Source organism: Glycine soja, chromosome 4, assembly GCF_004193775.1.
Source record: "Glycine soja cultivar W05 chromosome 4, ASM419377v2, whole genome shotgun sequence".
Classification (NCBI taxonomy): Eukaryota; Viridiplantae; Streptophyta; class Magnoliopsida; order Fabales; family Fabaceae; genus Glycine; species Glycine soja.
Window position 1 is genome coordinate 26,731,330 of NC_041005.1, and position 20,157 is coordinate 26,751,486.

The following is a 20,157-nucleotide window of genomic DNA, read 5'->3' on the forward strand; positions in this document are numbered from 1 at the left end:
AGTTAGTTCTCTCCCTTATAGGTCCCTTAAATAGGGACACGGAGCAAACACGCTGCGTGCCATTTTTCACACTGCCATGCATAAGTATCATATACCCGTTTGCTTATGTTCAGTGAATATTATCATACTATGTACATCCCCGTATTGTACCTTTCGCATGTGCATCATGTGCGGGTTCCGTCTTAATCCCCTCTCTTGGGCAAACCAACGGAGGGTCCGTGTCACCTTCTTAAATACATACGTTGGGCACTTTGCTACCCCAAGACGTTGTATCTAAGAAGGAGACAATTTCTCGGGCTCCCGTATTCGTAAATTGCATCTGTGTCATATGCATTTCTTCATGCATTCATCCATTCCACCTATGATAGATGTCGGAGTTTTGATTCGCACTAGATTTTATTTCACTTTAGTAAAACATGGGATCAAGTCAAAAGCCTTCGCTTAAAAAAGGGTTCTATCAAGTCAAAATCAAGAGCTTAGAGGTCACTAGTTTACGAGAGGTTGGGCAATTAATGGGTCAACTTCAACGGCAAGCCTTCCGCAAAGCCTATGGCAAGATTTGGGACCTAGCTAGGGTAGAAGTCTCCATGGAACCGATTGCATCCCTTTCCCAGTATTATGACCAACCCCTAAGGTGCTTCACATTCGAGGACTTCCAGCTAGTGCCGACTGTGAAAGAGTTTGAAGAAATCCTGGGATGCCCACTGGGCGGAAGGAAGCCATACCTCTTCTCAGGGTTCTACCCCTCATTAGCCAGAATTTCTAAAAAAGTCCAAATCTCGGCGCAGGAATTAGACCGCCAATGGCAAGTCGAAAATGGGGTGGTCGGAATACCGAGAAAATATTTGGAGGTAAAAGCAAGAATCTTGGCAGATAAAGGCGAGTGGACCCCATTCATAGATATTCTCACACTGTTGATTTTCGAGGGAGTCCTCTTTCCAAATGTGGATGGGTTGGTGGACCTGGCAGCGATCGACGTTTTTCTCACCTATCATAACCACAAGGAAAGTCCGGTTGTCGCTATGCTGGCCGACCTATATGACACCTTCGACCGAAGATGTGAAGAAAGCAATGCAAGGATTGTTTGCTGTACTCCAGCTCTCTATGCGGGGCTGGTTTCACACCTTTTTCTCCGAGAAGGTAGGCCCGTCTATCCGCTACAAGGTTACCGCTTGTGCGTCGAAAAAGGAAAGGCGAATTGGGAACAACTCTTGGCTACCATGGGGGGGCGTCTGTTAATTGGTTCCCTCGCTAGAAGGAAGGAAGAATCAAGATTCTATCTTCATGCGAAGGATGTCCAAATGTTCCCTTGATGGGAACAAGGGGTTGTATTAATTATAATCCCGTTCTCGTCATAAGACAGCTTGGCTACCCCATGAGAGGAGCGCCATTAGACGAAAGCATCACGCCTTTCATCGCATGGGGTTTTAGTGACCACAACGCGAGGGTACTCCAAGGAGTTTGCAAGGCATGGGATGCGGCGTGAAGAAAGGACAGAGAGCTTAGGGGAAGCAGTAATGGGATCATCGGTGGCTATCATAAGTGGCTGAGAGTCCGGACACAAGGATTGGATTGGCTCCCAAATCTAAAGACTGTGAGAGACGATTAGGTTAAAGCTTCGGAAGAAAGTGATGAGGTACAAGCCCTAAAGGCAGAGCTTGAAAGAGCCTGGGTAGTCGAAGAGAAGTTCAAGTCCATAGCCATCAAAGTCTGAAAAGAGTATGATGAACTAAGGGATGTCAATATGGCCACCGATGAAGCCTTGGAATGAGAAACCAAGAAGGCCCGAAAGGAAGAACACGACCAAAGCAAAGTTTTGAGGGGCTTTATAGGGCAGCAATAGTGAGCTCAAGCTCCGAAGAGGTGAAAGGAATCATCACGGGTCAAAGGCATGATCTTGAAGGACGAGCTAAAGGTTTGCCTTAGGTCGAAAAGAAATTTGTCCCAACAGTTAAGCGAGACTGAAGGGAATATGTGGGCCGTCATCGATGAGTGCAAAGAGAAGCTAAATCTAGCGGCGACTCACGAGCAAAGGCTAGAGGATGAGTACGCCAAGATATCAGCAGAAAGCGAAGCAAGGGAGAGGGTAATTGATTCATGGCACCAAGAGGCAACAATGTGGACGGACCGATTTGCTCTTACTTTGAACAGGAGTCAAGAACTTCCCCGATTGCTAGCCAAGGCCAAAGCAATGGCGGACACCTACTCCGCCCCCAAGAAGATCCACGGACTTCTCAGCTATTGTCAACATATGATAAACTTAATGGACCATATGATTAGAAACCGCTAGGAAGTTTGTATTGTCGCTCAGATCTTGACTAGTTATAACTTTTTGAATAAAATGAGTTTATCCCACGTTTTTACTCCAAAAATCAGTGCGAATCAAGTCACTCCCGCATTTTATCTCTAGCATGCATTGTATGTTGGTCTCGTCCTTTGTCACGGGAAGCCGGAAAGTCCATATCACCTTCTTAATTGTACACATGGGGCACTGCGCCCCCAAATGCGCAAGTAAGAAGAGATAATTTTCCGGGCTCTCGTGTCCGTAAAATGCATTCATATCATGCATCGCATAAGCATCTCTTCATAACATCATAATGGACATATCCTGCATTTGTCCGTTATCATATTCCAGCCTCACATTTTGCATGAGTCATGGCATCATCATGCATATGCGTTCAACAAACTTTTTGATCTGCAAAATTGCATACCATTTGTTTTCATGTTTGCTCATCCTTGCGTTTTCCTCTACAAAACAAAAACAAAAAAGGGGGAAGCGTGAAACTTCACACTACATTCTTAGTTTCATGTGTTAGGCACCACGAGCCAACCATGTTGGGATCATAAACCCGTTTCACTTTAAAAAATAATTGAACATGGTACCTAATGCATGGTTAACTAGGAAATGGTGTTTCTTCGGGCATCTCAATTTCATAATTACATTTTCCGTGCATAAGCTTAAAGTATGCCCGAGTCATTCATCCCTATGAGATGTTGTTGAAGTATTGGCGATCAGAATTGCCATTCCTTGGATTATAGGGTTGAACCAAGATCATGCTTTTACAAAAAGGTTCATCAAGTCAAGTTGAAATATGGAAGTAACCGTCTTGCAAAATTGGGGCAAAAGATGAATCGAGTCACATCACTGCTTCGTCTACTGCCAAACATATTTAGGATTATTGATGTCCTTGTTACTTCCAGTTTCACCTTGACAAAGATGTCATGGACCATGTTGAAAATCTAAATTGATTCAACCCCATATCTTGCGTAAAAATTCGCAATACTTCAACTGTACATCATTCGCATACATCCATGCTTTTCATTGGTTGCATTGCTCATTGCATTCTTTCCTTGAAAAAGAAAATAAAAATAAATAAATAAATAAATAAAATAAAATAAAATAAAATGAACTTATCAAAAAGAAAAGGACACGCTTTACGGCGCCCTTACCAAACTCGTGCTAGAGCTAGAGTAATGGGTGAAGCAGAGGAGGTGCAAGAGAAGATGAAGGCCGAAAATGGAGGCCATAAAAGAGCAAATGGCCACAATGATGAAGGCCATGATGAGCATGAAGAAGATAATGGAAGCCAATGCGGTTGCAATTGCCGCTACCAGCGTTGTTGCTAAGGTGAACCCGACGTCCCCATCCGGCCTCAAGCAAATGAATCATCCAACCTCAAATATGGTAGGCAAAGATTTAGGAAGTACGGGCGGCCCCCATGATGTGCAAATTCAAAACGAGCACGCCTTCCCGTCATATGGCTTGCCTCTCAACTATACGCCACCCAATGTGGCGTACACTCCCAATAAGAATGTCAATAACTCCACTCCTATACCCATTGAAAGCCAGCAACCCCAAACTGATCATGCACATGTCTCTTAAACCGTGGAAGAGACTCATGAAATTCCCCATCACAATCTAGCCGACTTCGAGCCTTGGCTCGGATATACCACTGAAGGGCAAGCAGTTGGTGGTATACCCCTACAAAACCCTTTGGAGGGCCCTCAGTATCACCCACAACTGCACCTCTTGCATTCCACAGCGGTTAAAAACCCTCATGACTATGGCAGGAATGGGAAAGTTGGATCATCTAGAGGAAAGGCTCAGGGCCATTGAAGGAGGTGAAGATTATGCCTTTGCTAACCTAGAAGAGTTGTTCCTAATACCCAAACATGGTCATTCCCAAGTTCAAGGTGCCGGACTTTGGCAAGTACAAGGGGACTACTCGCTCCAAGAACCATCTAAAGATGTACTGTCGGAAGATGGGGGCATACGCAAAAGATGAGAAACTGCTAATACATTTTTCCTGAGAAAGTCTTACTAGGACAACTGTCGCCTGGTATACTAACTTAGGAACCTTCTTGAGTCCATTCTTGGAAGGACCTAATGGTTGCCTTCATTAGGCAGTGTCAGTACAATTCTGATATGGCTCCGGATAGGATGCAACTACAAAAAGTGTGCAAAAAGGGGGCACGAATCTTTCAAAGAATACGCCCAAAGATGGAGAGACTTGGCAACTCAAGTAGCACCCCCAAAAACAGAGAAAGAGATTATCACAATGATAGTAGACACGTGACCGGTGTTCTACTATGAAAAAATGGTGGGTTACACACCTTCAAGTTTTACAGATTTGGTCTTCGCCAGCAAAAAGATCGAAGTGGATCCGAAAAGAGGCAAATTTGATCATCCTACTAGGACGACTGAGAAAACTGGGGCAAATGAAGAGGGTGAGAAAGAGGGAGAAACCCATGCTGTGACTGCCATTCCTGTACGGCCAAATTTCCCACCAACCCAACAATATCTTTACTCAGCCAATAACAAACTTTCTCCTTACCCACCACCCAGTTATCCACAAAGGCCATCCCTAAATCTACCACAAAGTCTGTCTACCGCACTTCCAATGACGAACACCACCTTTAGCACAAACCAAAAACGCCAACCAAGAAGTGAATTTTGCAGCGAGAAAGCCTGTAGAATTCACCCCAATTCCAGTGTCCTATGCTGACTTGCTCTCATATCTACTTGATAATTCAATGGTAGCCATAACCCTAGCCAAGGTTCATCAACCTCCACTTTTCTGAGGATACGACTCGAACGCAACGTGTGCTTATCGTGGAGGAGCCCTACGGCATTCCATTGAGCATTGTATGACCCCGAAGCATAAAGTGTGAAGTCTAATTGATACGGGCTGGCTGAAATTTGAGGAGAATTGCGTGTAAATCCTGACATTGACAAGAAATGCCACACATGGGGCAATTTTGAAAGCTGTTGTTAGGTGTCCCTAATGACTCATCAGGGTTTCCAAGTTTATGCCATTATTGTAAACCACAGCTACAATGTTAAAAGAAATGGATAAAGTTGATATCTTTGTCCCTCATCCTCTCACAAACGCATGTTTGCTTATTCAACTTTCACCGGAATGTGGGTGTAAGCCATTGGTCTGTTTGCTCAAGCAACCTGCGCTCCTGAGTGTTGACTTCCAAGACCGTTCAATCAGAGATTACTCATCTTGCACGTTGGTGGGGGTGCCGTAAAACAACGAGCAAAGTTCAAAACAAATAAGTTTCAAAATAAAAAAATAATAAAAAAATAAAAAGGCATTTGATTGACTGTGTTTTCAAGTAAAAATATAGACGTTCATGTGACCTCATTTTGTCTTTTTAGAGAGAAGTGAGTTATCAAGAGTAGGATGTTGGACAAATGGCCTCAGTTACCTTAAGAAAAAGGGGGGTTGAATTAAGATGCAAAGACTATTCCCCAATTGAACTATCAATCTCTCTTTTCGGATTAACAATGCACACAGGGATAACCCTTCCCTTGTGTTCAGGAATCCTCTACAACAAGAGACCCACGGTCTCTTAATCCCTTTTCAGAAATAAGAAGAAGAGAAGAAGAGGTCTCTCGTAAAAGAGGTAGATTGTAAAATGAAGATCAATCAAAAATTCCTTATTGAATAAGCAAGTGGTTGACCAAGGAATCTTTTGAGAGGATAAAACATTTCAGTTCAGAAAAACTCTTGATCTTTCGAGAGGATAAAACTGTTTGGGCAATGAAAACTCTCTTTAAAACATTTGAATGGCTGTTCATAAAAAATTTTTGAATAGATATGTCTCTTGGAAATTATTTTCTGAAAATCCCCTCTAGTAATCAATTACAAGACTTATGTAATCGATTACAGGTTTTAAAAATTTGAATTAAAACATTTTCAAACTGCTGGTAATCGATTACCAGAGAGCAAATCTCAATTTGAAAGGATAGAATTCCTTGGTCAAACCTTTTGTTTGTTTCAATTTGGAAACTTCTTCCTAAAGATTCTAAGAGATCAACTTGATCATATATCTTGATTTTCTTGGATTCTTGTCTTGAATAAAACTTGGAAGCACTTGATCCTTTGGCATCATCAAAACATCAAAACATCTTGCTTCTACATAGGAGTCATTTGACTTAATCCATCAACACAAAAAATCCTTCAACTATTTCTCGTCCTTGGAAAATTCTTTTTTGCAAGAATCAACTGCTTCTTTCATTCTTCCTCACTACGAGGTCGTGAAAACAAGACAACGATTGGTACCTCAAAGCCTTACACTGGGGCAATGAGGGGCACCGTGCATGAGCATCAAGTGAACATAGGGGCCGATCAAAAGTTCTCACCCATCGATGTTTTTAACAAAAAAGGGAGGACAAACCCTAGGATTTCAATGGATTGATTAAACATCAAACGACTCCATTGCCGTCACTCCAAAATGGTCAAGTGACTAAATCAAACAGAACACACACTCTGAGGGAGTTCCCGGAGAGATTTGCAAAAAAGATAGGATGAGGTTGCATGAATTATCAAAAGGACAGTCAATCTGTGTTTTCCAAAAAAATTTAAATCAAAATCAAAATCACAAAATAGGGAAAGAATGTCATGAACATTGTACAACTTTCCATTACATTGCATTGTTTCATATGAAGTCTGCATTTACCAAAATTTCACGACAAAGGTTGCATGCATCTGCATCCCCAAAAATTATGTTAACTGCATAGATTTCCTACATCTGATGTCCAAATCTTGTGGATTTGGGATGACCGGCCCTCTCGATGAGTCGGTCTCTTGCTTTCTCATAAGGGTGGACCCTTGGGTACTTGTACCTATCACCTTTAGAGGACTACACGTCCTCGCCTTGAAAGGACTACATGTCCTCGCCATCAGAGGACTACATGTCCTCGCCATCAGAGGACTACATGTCCTCGCCATCAGAGGACTTCATGTCCTCGCCATCAGAGGGCTGCACGCCCTCACCATTCAGAGGACTACACGTCCTCGCCTTGAGAGGGCTACACGCCCTCACCTTGGGTACTAGTTACCCTCACCGTTGAGAGGACTACACGTCCTCGCCTTGAGAGGACTACACGTCCTCACCATCAGAGGGCTGCACGCCCTTACCTCCAGAGGACTACACGTCCTCGCCTTGAGAGGGCTACACGCCCTCGCCTTGGGTACTAGTTACCCTCACCGTTGAGAGGACTACACGTCCTCGCCTTGAGAGGACTACACGTCCTCACCATCAGAGGGCTGCATGCCCTCACCTCCAGAGGACTACATGTCCTCGCCTTGAGAGGGCTACACGCCCTCACCTTGGGTACTAGTTACCCTCACCGTTGAGAGGACTACACGTCCTCACCATCAGAGGGCTGCACGCCCTTACCTCCAGAGGACTACATGTCCTCGCCTTGAGAGGGCTACACGTCCTCACCTTGGGTACTAGTTACCCTCACCGTCAGAGGGCTACATACCCTCACCGTTGAGAGGACTACACGTCCTCGCCTTGAGAGGATTACACGTCCTCACCATCAGAGGGTTGCACGCCCTCACCTCCGTAGGGCTACACGCCCTCACCTTTAGAGGACTACCCGTCCTCGCCAACAGAGGGCTGCACGCCCTCACCTTGAGAGGACTACACGTCCTCGCCAACGTAGGGCTACACGCCCTCACCTTTAGAGGACTACACGTCCTCGCCTTCAGAGGACTCCATGTCCTCACCATCAGAGGGCTGCACGCCCTCACCTCCAGAGGACTACACGTCCTCGCCTTGAGAGGACTACACGTCCTCACCATCAGAGGGCTGCACGCCCTCACCTCTAGAGGACTACATGTCCTCGCCTTGAGAGGGCTACACACCCTCACCTTGGGTACTAGTTACCCTCACCGTTGAGAGGACTACACGTCCTCGCCTTGAGAGGACTACACGTCCTCACCATCAGAGGGCTGCACGCCCTCACCTCTAGAGGACTACATGTCCTCGCTTTGAGAGGGTTACACGCCCTCACCTTGGGTATTAGTTACCCTCACTGTTGAGAGGACTACACGTCCTCGCATTGAGAGGACTACACGTCCTCGCCTTGAGAGGACTACACGTCCTCGCCTTGAGAGGACTACACGTCCTCACCATCAGAGGGTTGCACGCCCTCACCTCTAGAGGACTACATGTCCTTGCCTTGAGAGGGCTACACGCCCTCACCATGGGTACTAGTTACCCTCACCGTTGAGAGGACTACACGTCCTCACCATCAGAGGGCTGCACGCCCTCACCTCTAGAGGACTACATGTCCTCGCCTTGAGAGGGCTACACGCCCTCACCTTGGGTACTAGTTACCCTCACCGTCAGAGGACTACACGTCCTCGCCTTGAGAGGACTACACGTCCTCGCCTTGAGAGGACTACACGTCCTCGCCTTGAGAGGACTACACGTCCTCACCACCAGAGGGCTGCACGCCCTCACCTCCAGAGGACTATAAGTCCTCGCCTTGAGAGGGCTACATGCCCTCACCTTGGGTACTAGTTACCTTCACCTTCAGAGGACTACACGTCCTCGCCTTCAAAGGGTCATGTACCTTCAACTTCAGAGGACTACACGTCCTCGCCTTCAAAGGGTCATGTACCTTCAACTTCAGAGGACTACACGTCCTCGCCGCCAAAGGGTCATGTGCCTTCACCTTTGTAGGGCTACATGCCCTCACCTTCAGAGGACTACACGTCCTCACCTTTAGAGGACTACACGTCCTCGCCATCAGAGGACTACATGTTCCCCATTTTCAAAGGGGGGCATGCCCTCACCTTCAGAGGATTGCACGTCCTTGCCATCATAGGACTACACTCCCTCGCCTTCGAAAGGCGACACGTCCTGAACTTCAGAGGGCTACACGCCCTCGCCTTTAGAGGGCTACGCGTCCTCACTTTCAGTGGGCTCCATATCCACACCTTAAGATAATTTAAGGTCCTCTGTCCTTAAATGCTTAACCGAGACTTGCACTCCCGGTTAAGGGACCAGTAGTTTCCTTTTAAACGGTTCCTGAGCCACCCCCTGATATTGGAGGAGGGCCAACTGTGCAAGCACAACCAGAGAGGGAGGCTATCACACTGCTACTATGCATACTGGGGCAAGATTTCACCCGTGCCGCTGCAAAGAGACGAGTGCGGATCATGCGCACCAACATGACCACTCTTACATAGATGACATTGCTACTTAGCAACATTCTGCCCAGCGACCGCAATGCCAATCTCCCCCTGCAAAAGTATCGGTTGGTCTGTGTCGTCCCGACATGGGTAAGTATGCATATAGTTCAACTGATTTCTGATACCATCTATTGTTTGCAGGGATCGCACCCACAAGACACCCAGTGGACCCGAAAAAGTCCAACAGGGCCCTGGGGTTTCCAGCTCTGGTTACGGGCCTCTATCAGTCCTACAGGGTGCCCGTACCCCCCCCGGCAAGGTCACGTCATCATAGGTAAGTATGCACATCGCTCAACTGATTTCTGATTTCATCTATTGTTTGCAGGGATCGCGCCTGCAAGACACCCAGTGGACCCAAAGAAGTCCAATAGGGTCTTGGAGTTGTCAAGCTCTAATTACGGGTCTCTGTCAGTTCTACAGAGTACCTGTAACCTCCAGCAAGGGCATCAGGCCCCCTACGGGTCGAGCTTTCATCAAGAAGTACTGCGTCCCTAGGCAGGCGCAGGGCGAAACACCACAGCAGCATTGGGATGGCCGGTAGCGGGCAATAGACACACCGCCACCACCTCTAGAGTTCACCTCAGCTCATCCGCAAAAAGGTTAGAGCATTGCCTACGACACATGGCCGACCAGCAGGCTACCAAGTCCAAAGCCAAAGGTAAGCAAAGTACTAGGTCAGTGACTGACAAGTCATAAGGCGTCCAGCTAAAGACGTTAAAGAAGCGCTACTAGGAGGCAACCTAGTACCTTTTGAATCTGTGCTTGTTATTTGATCACTTTTCATAGTAAGACACACCTAGTTGCTCATGATCCTAGGAATTTAAATAAAACGAGCACAAGCTCGGAAGGTAGTCATACCTCACAAAATATATATATGTATGTTTAGGTAGAAAGATACCTTAGATATGCATGTATGTAAACAAAAACACACTTCACAAAATATATATATGTATGTTTAGGTAGCAAGATACCTTAGATATGCATGTATGTAGCAAAAAGATACCTCACAAAATATATATATGTATGTTTAGGTAGCAAGATACCTTGGATATGCATGTATACAGCAAAAATACCTTACAAAACATATATATGTATGTTTAGGTAGCAAGATACCTTGGATATGCATGTATATAGCAAAAATACCTCGCAAAAATATACACATGTTTAGGTAGCAAAATACCTCATGAAAAAAAAAAAAAAAAAAGGGGGGAAAAAGAAAACAAACAAGAAAAAGAAATAAACAAATGATAATGATAAAAATGATAAAAAAAAAGGAAGGAGAAAAAAAGAAAATAAGTTGTCTAGCTAAAAAACCGACATGCTTTTGAAAAGAGACGATTTCCAACTTTTCTTTGAAAAAATTCATTCATTGATCATAACCGATTTTTGAAGAAAAAAAAACGTGTCTACACCTGAAGGGTGAATGCTGTGAAATTTTCCCGGACGCCCGAAATGGACTCGAATGAATGCACAAATTGATAAAAGAACATATTTTGGAAACATTGGGTTGATTTAAAATAGAGGAAATAAATCCTGAGCCCTAGCATCACATGACCATAAAAATTTGACATTTGAGTATCCGCATAGGTGCATGCATAACCAGTTTTGCATAAAATTTCCAAATCATCATTTTTTGCATTTGTGTCATGGAAATAATGTGGGGCATCCCTTTTTATCCTTGAACCAAACCAAACCCTGACATGTATCATGTCTAGCCATTCTACAAGCCTTGAGCCAAAATCCTGACTCACCATAAACCTTGCCCTCGGAAGCAAAAAAAAAGGAAGGAAAGGAAATTCCCAATCAAAGAGTGGGAGAAAAAGAAAAAAGAAAAGAAAGGAAATTCCCAATCAAAGAGTGGGAGAAAGAAAAAAAGAAAAGAAAGAAAATTCCCAACCAAAGAATGGGAGAAAGTAAAAAAGAAGGAAGCTCCTGGTCAAAAGAAACTAGAAGAAATATGCAGAGAGGTCTTTGGACCGGACAATATCTGAACAATACAGAATTGTCACCAAAATGAACAAAAAGGAAGGAAAGGAAACCACGACCTAAAATGGTCTTCTCCCTTTAATTACCAACCAAAATTCCGTGCGCTAGCGACCCTTTTTTCTCGCCGCGCACTAAACAAAAACAGAAAAAGAAAAAGCCAACAAAAAAAATCAAAAGCCAAAAACACACAAAAGCCGAAAGAAAAAAACCACCAAAAAAAAAACCCATTCCCAAGGGAAGCCCTATTGATCCATGATCACGCATGTAATTTTTGATTTGATAGGAAATAATTTGCAAAGTCAAGTCATGACATATCTATGGTTCGGAATTAGGATGAAACACTTACCTGTGCGAGATTGATACACTTTGAGTGGATTTCTTCTATTTTTGTCGAACCCAGTGTTTCCTCTAAATGGTCATTTAGAAACGAAATGCTAACATCCAAAATCTCATTTATGGTTATGGGAGATTTCATCAGCAGACTCTCCTTCCCCGGTAGGCGCATTGTTTTTCACTCAAAAAAGCATATGCTGCTCTAAATCAGTTGGAATATTTGTCTCTTTGCTAAAGCATGTTTGCATTTTAGTGGAGAAAACATGGAGACTTTTCAAGTCTCACCAATTATCCAGAACTACGTAGGTCTGAGTTCCTCATTGGAGGATACGTAGGAGCAAGAGCCTCGCTTTTGTCGACCACACCGCCTTTTGTTGCCATGACTCAAGAGCCGGTAGCCCGCGGAGACACCTTACGGTTATCCGCACCTCGTCTTTCAGTGACCCCAAGTGTGATTGACGAGCAGAGGCCAATATGGTCATTCTGCACCCATGATACGCGGAGATACCTTATGGTTATTCGCACCCTTTTGTCATCCAGAGGCGGCGGGCCCGATGACAAGCAGAGACCAAGTTTGGTCATTCTGCACCCATGATACGCGGAGATACCTTATGGTTATTCGCACCCTTTTGTCATCCAGAGGCGGCGGGCCCGATGACAAGCAGAGACCAAGTTTGGTCATTCTGCACCCATGATACGCGGAGATACCTTATGGTTATTCGCACCCTTTTGTCATCCAGAGGCGGCGGGCCCGATGACAAGCAGAGACCAAGTTTGGTCATTCTGCACCCATGATACGCGGAGATACCTTATGGTTATTCGCACCCTTTTGTCATCCAGAGGCGGCGGGCCCGATGACAAGCAGAGACCAAGTTTGGTCATTCTGCACCCATGATACGCGGAGATACCTTATGGTTATTCGCACCCTTTTGTCATCCAGAGGCGGCGGGCCCGATGACAAGCAGAGACCAAGTTTGGTCATTCTGCACCCATGATACGCGGAGATACCTTATGGTTATTCGCACCCTTTTGTCATCCAGAGGCGGCGGGCCCGATGACAAGCAGAGACCAAGTTTGGTCATTCTGCACCCATGATACGCGGAGATGCCTTATGGCTATTCGCACCCTTTTGTCATCCAGAGGCGGCGGGCCCGATGACAAGCAGAGACCAAGTTTGGTCATTCTGCACCCATGATACGCGGAGATACCTTATGGTTATTCGCACCCTTTTGTCATCCAGAGGCGGCGGGCCCGATGACAAGCAGAGACCAAGTTTGGTCATTCTGCACCCATGATACGCGGAGATACCTTATGGTTATTCGCACCCTTTTGTCATCCAGAGGCGGCGGGCCCGATGACAAGCAGAGACCAAGTTTGGTCATTCTGCACCCATGATACGCGGAGATACCTTATGGTTATTCGCACCCATTCTTTTGCTATCTGTAAGACAGAACGCTTGATAGCATGCAGGGGCTGACACAGTCTTCTGCACCTTTTGTTCCTCCGGGAACAACAAAGTCATTTACATGCGGAAATTTCATGGTCGCCCGCGACTCTCGTCAACCGAGAGGAGCGAAATTAGTGTCATACACTGATTTTCGGGGACCTTTGCTTGATGACATGTGACCATTCTTTGGTCCTTGTGAGGTGCTTGGCACCCATCATTAGGCAATTTGTGAAATCCTAGGAACGACAAGTCACGGTCACCCGCGACTCTCGTCAACCGAGAGGAGCGAAATTAGTGTCATACACTGATTTTCGGGGACCTTTGCTTGATGACATGCGACCATTCTTTGGTCCTTGTGAGGTGCTTGGCACCCATCATTAGGCAATTTGTGAAATTTTGGGAACAACAAGTCATTTGCATGTGGAGATTTTATGGTCACCCGTGACTCTCGCCAAATCGAGAGGGACGAAATTAGTGTCTTATCTTTACTTTCCTTTTATCTCCAATAAAAGACAAGTAAAGAGGGGCAACTGTCATACCCTAATTTCGTCCGGGGACCTTTGCTCGATGACGTGTGACCATTCTTTGGTCCTCGTGAGGTGCTTGGCACCCATCATTAGGCAATTTGTGAAATTCCAGGACATGCCGAAAAAAACCAAAAAATATTGATGCACAATCCGTAAGTTTCCGTGACACACCGGAAATCAAATGGAAGCATCGTTGCATAATTAAGTGAGGTTCCGTAACATTCCGTAAGTCAAAAAGGGGATGATTATGTAATCCGCAAGGTTCCGTAACATTACGGAAAGAAAACAAGTATCGTTACGAAATTCGTAAGTTTCCGTAACTTTACGAAAAAAGAATCACCAAAAAATAGCAGAGGGGGGTGTACTTAGTAAAAATGGGGGTGCAAATAGCACCCAGGCCCATTTGGGCCCTCCAGAAGATTCCTCCAGAAGGCGGTTGCTTCTGGAGGAAGCAACCCTGCTCGCCTGGGCGAGCTGGGCGGCAACCACCTCCCCTATTTTGCTATAAATAGGGGAGGAAAGCAAGAAGGAAGGGGTCCAGCCCCTTAGGCACTTCTCTCTCTTTCGAATTTGCTTGGAAAAATTGTTTCCGTGAAGAAAATCTAAGCCGAGGCGCTTTCGAAACGTTTCCGTAACGTTTTCCGTGAGGAATCTCGCAAAGGTTTCAACCGTTCTTCGACATTCTTCATTCGTTCTTCATCGTTCTTCGATCTTCAACGGGTAAGTACCTCGAACCAAGCTTTTCGATTCATTCTATGTACCCGTAGTGGTCCACATTGTGTTTCGTGCATTTTTATTCTCGTTTTGTTTACTTTTTATACCCCCTCTTGACGTGCTCAAGCCGTTTTACTTAAGTCATTTCTCGCTTAACTTAAAAATAAAATAAATTTCCACCGAACATTTGAATTATATTATCCGTTAACTTCGGTTAAAATCAATTCCGACCGTTCGGTCATGCCGTAACCACGTTGGAAATCAAAAAGAGGTAAAAAATAATATAATAATCAAAAAAATATCTTTTTAGTGAAATAAAGCGGAAAATCAATCGGACGTTTTCTCTTTGGGATTTCTCATTCTTAATCGAATTGATTAATAACTAAAGTGAAATTAAGGCTAAAATCCACTCGCCTAGTCAAGCTCGTCCACAAAAATAGGCTTTTGAAGTTTGTCATTTAAATTTCTCACTAAGTAAAATGGATCATTTTTAAGGTCCAACGCCTTAAAATGATCACCACTTAAGTAAAAAAGAATCATTTGATAAGAAAGAACTACGTAGGTCTGAGTTCCTCATTGAGGATACGTAGGAGCAAAAGCCCCGCTTTTGTCGACCACCCCAAGAGATCGTTAATGGTCCAATGCCTTAACGTTTCTCTCCTTTCAAAAACAAGAGATCGTTAATGGTCCAATGCCTTAACGTTTCTCTCCTTTCAAAAACAAGAGATCGTTAATGGTCCAACGCCTTAACGTTTCTCATCTTTCAAAAATCAAAAGACCGTTTAATGGTCCAACACCTTAAATGACCTTTTGCTCAATAAAAACATATTTTACAAAAAAGACAAAAATAACTTAACCAAACACTTTGTTCCAAAAGAACTACGTAGGTCTGATTTTCTCATCCCAAATTGAGGAATACGTAGGAGCAAAGGGAAACACCCTTGTCGACCACAAAAAAGAAAAATATAAAAAGGGTATAAAGGATATAAGAACATAGAAGGGAACATAAAAAATCAAAGTCATGTTTGCACATTCGATTAAAGGCTGCCGTCCCTTGAGACGGGCGTGTGGGGTGCTAATACCTTCCCCGTGCGTAAATACAACTCCCGAACCTTTCACTAAAAGTTCGTAGATCGCGTCTTTTCCGGTTTTTCCGACGTTTTCCTCAAATAAACGTTGGTGGCGACTCCGCGCGTATTCCTTTCGTGGAACACGCATCCCGCGAGTCTCGCGTCGCCCTCCCGCCGAAGGGTAGGTTGCGACACCCATGATATATCGAGACGCTCGAAATTGAACAATAGATGCTCTCGAAAAATTCAAACGGTCATAACTTTTCATTTGGATGTCCGATTCAAGTGAATAATATATCGAGACGCTCGAAATATAACACAAAAGCTCTCCGCAAATTCAAACGGGCGTAACTTTTGACACGGGTGTACGATTGAGGCCCATGATATATCGAGACGCTCGAAAATGATCAGAGGAAGCTCTCAAGAAATTCAAATGGTCATAACTTTTCACTCGGATGTCCGATTCAGGCGCATAATATATCGAGACGCTCGAAATTGAACAGCAAAGCTCTTGGCAAATTCCAACGGCAATAACTTTTGACTCGGATGTATGATTGATGCCCATGATATATCGAGACGCTCGAAAATGAACAACGGAAGTTCTCGAGAAATTCAAACGGTCATAACTTTTCACTCGGATGTCTGATTCAGGTGCATAATAAATCGAGACAGTCGAAATTGAACACGAAAGCTATCGACAAATTCCAACGGCCATAACTTTTGAGTCGGGTGTATGATTGATCCCCATGATATATTGAGATGCTCGAAATTGAACAATAGATGCTCTCGAAAAATTCAAACGGTCATCACTTTTCACTTAGTTGTATGATTGAGGCCCATGATAAGTCAAGACACTAAAAAATGAGCAACCGAAGCTACCGAGAAATTCAAAAGGTCATAGAGCTTTTCACTCAAATGTCCAATTCAAGCTCATAATATATCGAGATCCTCAAAATTAAACATGAATGCTCTCGGAAAATTCAAACGGCCATAACTTTTGACTCGATTGTATGATTGACGCCCATGATATATCGAAACACTCGAAAATGAATAACGGAAGCACAAGAGAAATTCAAAAAGTCATAACTTTTCACTCGGATGTTCGATTCGGCATTTAATATCTCAAGACAGTCGAAGCTAAACACGAAAGCTCTCGGCAAATTCCAACGGCCATAACTTTTGAGTCTGGTGTACGATTCAGGCCCATGATATATCGAGACGCTCCAAAATGAACAACGGAAGCTCTCGAGAAATTCAAATGGTCATAACTTTTCACTCGGATGTCCGATTCAGGCGCATAATATATCGAGACGCTTGAAATTGAACACGAAAGATCTCCGCATATTCAAACGACCATAACTTTTGAGTTGGGTGTATGATTGATGCCCATCATATGTCGAGACACTAGAAAATGAACAACGAAAGCTCCAGTGAAATTCAAAAGCTCATAACCTTTCACATGGATGTCCGATTCAGGCGCATAATACATCTAGACAGTCAAAATTGAACATGAAAGCTCCTGTACAATTCAAACGGCGATTACTTATCACATGGCTATATGATTGACACCCATGATATATCGAGACACTCCAAAATGAACGACGGAAGCTCTCGAGAAAATCAAAAGGTCATAAGTTCACTCTGATGTCCGATTCAGACGCATAATATATCGAGATGCTCATAATTGAACACGAATGGTCTCGACAAATTCAAATGGCCATAACTTTTGACTCAGTTGTATGATTAACGCCCATGATATATTGCGACACTCGAAAATGAACAACAGAAGCTCCAGAGAAATTCAAAAGGTCAAAACTTTTCACTCGGATGTCCGATTCAGGCGCAGTATATATCGAGACAATCAAAATTGAATACGAAAGCTCTGGTCCAATTAAAACGTCCATTACTTTTGATATGGGTGTACGATTGAGGCCCATGATATATCAATGCGCTCAAAATTGTACAACGTATGATCTCAAGAATTTCAAATGGTCATAACTTTTCACTTGGATGTCCGATTCAGGCGCATAATATATTGAGACGCTCGAAATTAAACACAAAAGCTCTCGGCAAATTCAAACGGCCGTAACTTTTGACTCGGGTGTATGTGGCAGGCCATGATGCATCAAGACAATAAAAAATGAACAAAGAAAGTTCCGGAAAAATTCAAATGGTCATAACTTTTCACTCGGATGTTCGATTCAGGCGCATAATATATCGAGACAGTCGAAACTGAACACGAAAGCTCTCAACAAATTCAAACGGGCATAACTTTTGACTCGGTCGAATGATTGACACCCATGATATATCAAGACGGTTGAAAATGAACAACGGAAGCTCCTGAGAAATTCAAAAGGTCATAACTTTTCACTCGGATGTCCGATTCAAGCGCATAATATATCAAGACAGTCGAAATTGAACACGAAAGCTCTCGTCCAATTGAAATGGCCATTACTTTTAACATGGGTGTACGATTGAGGCCCATGATATATCAAGACGCTTGAAATTGCACAACGGATGCTCTCGAGAAATTCAAATGGTCATAACTTTTCACTCGGATGTCCAATTCAGGCGCATAATATATCAAGACACTCGAAACAGAACATGGAAGCTCTCGGCAAATTCAAACAGCCATAACTTTTGACTTGGTTGTATGATTGACACCATGATATATCGATACGGTAGAAAATGAACAACGGATGCTCCTGAGAAATTTAAAATGTCATAACTATACCCTTGGATATCCGATTTAGGCGCAAAATATATCAAGGCAGTCAAAATTGAACAAGAAAGCTCTCGTCCAATTCAAACAGCCATTACTTTTGACATGGGTGTACGATTGAGGCCCATGATATATCAAGATGCTTGAAAATGAATAACGGATGCTCTCGAGAAGTTCAGATGGTCATAACTTTTCATTCGGATGTCAGATTCAGGCGCATAATATATCAAGACGCTCGAAATAGAACACGAAAGCTCTCGGCAAATTCAAACGGCCCTAACTTTTGAGTTTGTTGTATGATAGATGCCCAAGATACATCGAGACGCTCGAAAATGAACAACAGAAGCTCTCGAGAAATTCAAATGGTCATAACTTTTCACTCGGATGTCCAATTCAGGCGCATAATATATCGAGACAATCGAAATAGAACACAAAAGCTCTCATCCAATTCAAACGGCCATTACTTTTGACATTGGTTTACGATTGAGGCCCATGATATATCGAGACGCTCGAAATTGCAAAACGGATGCTCTCGAGAAATTCAAATGGTCATAACTTTTCACTCGGATGTCCGATTCAAGTGGAAAATATATTGAGACGCTCAAAATTTAACACGAAAGCTCTCATGCGAACTCAACCGTGGTTGTGTTTCAGCAGACCTTGGTCCGCTCTCATTTATTTGGCCTAGAAAACATTAGCCGACCTCGGTAAGAAATAATGCTTTGCGGAAACTGATTGAATAAAATCTTAGCCGACGTTGTGCAAGAAAGATGACGGGTTGAGGTCTCCCAAAAGGCATCACATGATGACGTGAACTGAATATTTCCTACTTGCCATCATAAAAAATTATTCGGGAATCAAACAAAAAAAACTATACCCGACATCGTTCGTAAAATAGCCCCGACTGATATTTGTCGAGAAACTTCACCCGAAGAAATCTTGTTCCCAGAATGATTGTTTTTCAGCCAACATTGTGCAATTTTATTTTACCAACGCCGAACGGTAATTTTTGTTGTACGGTCGAGGAAATTTGGTTGTTTGGTGTCCCTAAAAAAATGTACCATCCAGGTTGGCCAAGGTTATTCGTGCGAACTCAACCGTCGTTGTGTTTCTGATGAGGACATGACCAAGAGCAAGGGCAAGGATCCACTTGAAGGACTTGGAGGACCTATGACAAGGGCTAGAGCAAGGAAAGCCAAGGAAGCTCTTCAACAAGTGTTGTCCATACTATTTGAGTACAAGCCCATGTTTCAAGGAGAAAAGTCCAAGGTTGTGAGTTGTATCATGGCCCAAATGGAGGAGGACTAAATGGCTCCACTTTGTCTCAATTTTAGAGTGTTTTGTTTGTCTAAATAATGGCCCAATCCTTGTATAGTTGGCTGACCAAAAATATGTTTTGGGTTAATCAACTAAAAGGGCTTTAGTTAGGTTTGGTTCAAGTTGTAATAAGGGTCCAATTGGCAACCTAGGCATCAGCCTTTTGGGAGACCAAATGGTGGCTGACTTGATGGTTGTTGGGGGTGACTTTTGGTTGCCACAATTTCAGTTACAGTCAGCCATTAAGTTCTCTTAATTCCCTAGGTTAATGGCATTAAGTTCTTTTAATTCTAGGTTTGTGGATCATTACTAAAATCTGATGTATAGCTTCTATATAAGCTGAACCATTTTATCAATAAACACAAGTTGAGTTTTATTCAGAAAAATTAGAGTTTATCTCTTTTATCTTAGTGAGAGTGATTCCCCTAAGTTCTTGAGTGATTCAAGAACACCCTGGCTATATCAAAGGTCTTTCACATCCTTTGTGTGTTGCCCTCGCTGGAAAGAGTGATTCTTTCCTTCCACCATTTCATCTTCAACC